Below are 4,423 nucleotides of genomic sequence, written 5' to 3' on the forward strand. Positions count from 1 at the left end.
CCAAATCGAGTTGGCATCAACAACATATTCATAAACAAAGCCCACTGCTCCCCACATGCCTCACAAATCAGGTAACATTCTAATCAATATTAGCACGATAAGTTCGATACACATGGTTGGCAAACACAAACCATCTCCAGTCTCATCGGCATGCAATGACTGTCGGGCACGCGCGCACGGCAATAATAACCTCGGCATGTTTTGCGACCGCGCGAGAGCAGACCGCCAATCATCTGCTGGCAAATCCGCTCGAAAATCACTGGCAGTCATGGCGCCGGGAGCCGACAATCTTGCCTCCACACTGTTCGAGACGGATTCGGGCAGCATCACTCGTGGTAACCATGGTGACGGTGGCGACTCCGCGCTGCTTGAGGTGGCCCGTACGGGCGGAATACTTTCTAACGGAGAATGCACCCGACGTACCAGTTTATGCCACGGCACTGAAATGAAGCACCCACAATTCTGTTAAGTAAACGACCATTAGCACAACACAGATGATTATCATCACGCCCTCAAATAAAACAATGCACGTTAAAGAGTATTTGACTAGCAGCGTATTTATTAGCCAGCATGTCCAGCGTCGTCACAGTTTACGACTTCGTTGTGTTTGGAACACGCATGCCCCAAGCATCTTAGTCTTGCAAGTTACAAAGTTTATGTGTGCGTTTGTTCTTCTTCTATGTGCGTGTGTAATCCGGTGTCTGTTATAGGTTTGAAATTATTTGGGACTAGTAACCCAAAATCCCCCTTCTGAGCTGAATTGCCCACGTTTCCCTTAGCGGCGGCTACTGGTAGCAGACCACCTACCCTTATTTCAACATAAAACCGATACCTTCATATCTAGATATTTGCATGATGGGTGTCCATCATTTTCACCAAGGTTTTAATCCCATGCTGCTGTATGTCGATGCCAGAGCGCACTGTGCGGCTGGTGGCGTCCTCACCTTGATACGGCCGTCACTGGTAGGTTGCGACGCCAACATCCCCGATAGGTGGCGCTCCGTCCAAGCCGATGTTCGGTAACGTGTTTCGCACTAAAGTGTTGTCGATTTGCGTGGTGATCGGAGCCTGAAATAATAAAAATAGCATTTTTATGTCCTTCTTTTGGGTTACCGAAAAGTTGTTAGGAATAATTGTGACGCTTATGGCCACGAGCATAAAAATACATGGCTTCCGGGATGATCGAGAGGCTCATTTTTTGTTTTGCCAACTGCCCATCTCCCACCTACCCGCTGGGCAGCATGCATTCCGAGTACCTTTCTTGCCCTCAGCGCTATACCACAGCGTTGAACATATCAAGACTGGCCTGAACACATTTCCCCATGATGGCATCGGTTTTCGAATGTTTCCACGCTCTAAATATATTGCATCTTTTTGGAAAGGAATACAAAAATCGCACAGACTCAGCATTCAGACACGGCAAACTTTGACAGCCCATTGATAGTCCTTGCTTGATTGCCATAGACACAGAGGTTGCTCTGTCACCTTTCTCTCCTTTCTCTCATCATTACAGCACCCCTTCCTCATGCCAGGGGCTGGTACAAACCTGTACTTTGACGGCATCTGACGGCGGTCCGTAGTCGTTCTGGGCGAGCGCGGTAGGAAGGTTGGACGCCAGTAACGCCACCTGTCAACGGTAATCCAAACTAAAAGTTCGCGCCTATGGATAAAAGCCCAGGGTCACACACGATCGTGAGCCCGGAAACAAAGGTGTCGCTGTGCCGATGCTTGTACCAGTTTATGATGTCCTCAGCGCAGGCACACGTTTCGTGGTATCGGCTACGTTATCTCAGTATCAGACCAGGCATCACTCGGCGACTTAACATCGCGTGCCGGTCTCGGCATCGAAATCCTACTCCTCTTTTCACGATATGGTCGCAAACGCAGGCACTACGCGGGTCTGTGAGGGCCCCTATCAGGGACATTCAAACGTTCCAACGTGCGCAAGCAAACCTGCGCAACGCGCAAACGTGCACACGTCGTAATGCTATGCCATCTCAGATACATCCTAAGTACACCCCGATTTTTCCACCACCTGTCCTCATCCCTGTTCAAACCACATCGCAAACTGAACCTACCCTCCCTACAGCCCATCACAACTCAAACCATACGGAAACTACACTTTTGACTGACAGGATATAAAAGCGACACTCCAGATACACCTGAGCTTCATCTCATTAGTCGCACTATTTGACATTATTTTAATTGCCATGATTCATGTTGTGTGGCATTTTCATGATTATCATCGTTTGCATTATTTCACATTATCATGGCAACCATTATTTGAATAATTTCATTTAATCACGAATGTCGTTTTGCATCATACGCAATGAGCATTATATCGCTGATATATTATCAGTTGTTCATCGTCATTACATGATCATCATCATCAACATCATTATCATGTTTGTATAATAATTATCATTGTATCATTATCGTCATTGCATTAACAAGCTGTTCGACTCTATCCTTAATGTCATTAGTTACATGGCTTGCCATCATAAGGATAACATCATAAGCATGGCTTTCGGTGTGCGTTCTCACCCACCTGCTGCTGTAGCGGCACGCTGTAGTCCTGGCTAGGGCCCGTCGCCGGCTGGGGCTGAGGCGCGGAGTACTCCTGACCCGGGCCGGCCCCGGAGCCCCCTCCCACGTCCACGTAGTTGTTGGCCGCCGGCGACGTCGCTCCACTGTAGACTACACCGACCAGCTGCGGCTTGCTGAGAGAATCACTCGCTTGGGATGGTGCGCTGTAGGTTTGTCCCGCTGGCTGGGATGGTGCGCTGTAGGATTGTCCTACTGGCTGGGATGGAGCGCTGTATGATTGTCCCACTGGCTGGGATGGAGCGCTGTAGGATTGTCCCGCTGGCTGGGATGGTGCGCTGTATGATTGTCCCGCTGGCTGGGATGGTGCGCTGTAGGACGGTCCCGCCGACTGGGACGGTGCGCTGTATGATTGTCCCACCGGCTGAGATGGTGCGCTGTAGGATTGTCCCGCTGGCTGGGATGGTGCGCTGTATGACTGTCCCACCGGTTGAGATGGTTGCGCTGTAGGATTGTCCCCCTGGCTGGGATGGAGCGCTGTATGATTGTCCCGCTGGCTGGGATGGTGCGCTGTAGGATTGTCCCGCTGACTGAGACGGTGCACTATAAGACTGACCAAATCTACCGCTGGAGCACTATAGGACTGCCCAATCGGCTGGGATGGGCCACTGTAGGATTGACCAACGCCTGCAGACGGAGCGCCATAGGACTGCCCTACCGACTGGGATGGACCACTGTAGGATTGACCAACGCCTGCGGACGGAGCGCCATAGGACTGCCCTACCGACTGGGATGGGCCACTGTAGGATTGACCAACGCCTGCAGACGGAGCGCCATAGGACTGCCCTGCCGACTGGGATGGGCCACTGTGGATTGACCAACGCCTGCAGACGGAGCGCCATAGGACTTTGCCCTGCCGACTGGGATGGGCACTGTAGGATTGACCAAGCCTGCAGACGGAGCGCCGTAGGACTGCCCCACACTCCCCTGCAACAAAACAGGAGCATTTCGGCGTGAGGTACACAATGTACACAAACTTTCCGCCATCGGGTTGACCAGGAATTTGTACCTATTTACGATTTATTTCAGAAGTCTCACGAAATCGCTCATTGGAAAAGAGAGAACATCCGAAAGCACACATTTAAGCTAACAGCGAACATTCCCAACGTCTGATGACCGCACGCCAGCAACTGACACTAGTGACCTCGCCCATCACGATACGAAACTCCACTTACCTGTTGGCCGCTAGGGGCGCTGTATCCGCCGGTAGGCCCCTGGCTGAGATCGGGCGCCGGCACAATGTACATGCTGACCGAGCGCCGTAGGAGGCCGACGGCGATGTGAAGTCGCCACCAGCCGGCGCTGAGTAGCCGGAGGAGGGGGCCGGCGCGTTCCGTACCCTGAGACAAGATCAGGTCGGGTCAGTGTTTGCGATGTGGCGTGGTGGACCACCTGCGTCATTGAGTATTTTCAAGGTTCCTCAAATATCCGGTTGGGCTAATGACGCGTGATGGTGCTAAAAGCCAGCTGAGTTTTGCAGGAAAACCCCTGAGAGCCACCTGTGAGGAGGCCACTGCATAACAAGTCGTAAATTTTCCAGGCAAACTGGGTTCACCAATGCCACCTAGGCTTTCCATAGCATATGGTCAAGCTCACCTACAACGATATCGGCTCCACCTCCACCTCCTGCGTATCCACTTCCACTTCCACCTCCTGAGTATCCACCTCCGCCGCCTCCACCATATCCGCTTCCTCCTCCTCCTCCTCCCGAGAATCCCCCTCCTCCACCGTCTCCACCATATCCTCCTCCCCCCTTTCCTGAGAGGCCACTTCCTCCTCCACCGTGTCCTCCTCCTCCTTCACCTGAGTATCCCCCGCC

The 4,423-nt window shown here is 52.2% G+C and overlaps 1 long non-coding RNA gene across 1 annotated transcript; it reads right to left on the bottom strand.

Moving 5' to 3' along the window:
* Positions 1–283: 283 nt before the first annotated feature.
* Positions 284–3,035, bottom strand: LOC119104184 (uncharacterized). The gene is made up of 4 exons (XR_005094882.1): positions 2,549–3,035; positions 1,547–1,627; positions 945–1,068; positions 284–440 (listed from the first exon to the last, which is right to left on the bottom strand). It is a non-coding gene; the product is annotated as an uncharacterized LOC119104184 (long non-coding RNA).
* Positions 3,036–4,423: the final 1,388 nt, after the last annotated feature.

This window comes from Pollicipes pollicipes, unplaced genomic scaffold (assembly GCF_011947565.3).
Source record: "Pollicipes pollicipes isolate AB1234 unplaced genomic scaffold, Ppol_2.1 Scaffold_6052;HRSCAF=7182_pilon_pilon_pilon, whole genome shotgun sequence".
In the NCBI taxonomy this organism is placed as follows: domain Eukaryota; kingdom Metazoa; phylum Arthropoda; class Thecostraca; order Pollicipedomorpha; family Pollicipedidae; genus Pollicipes; species Pollicipes pollicipes.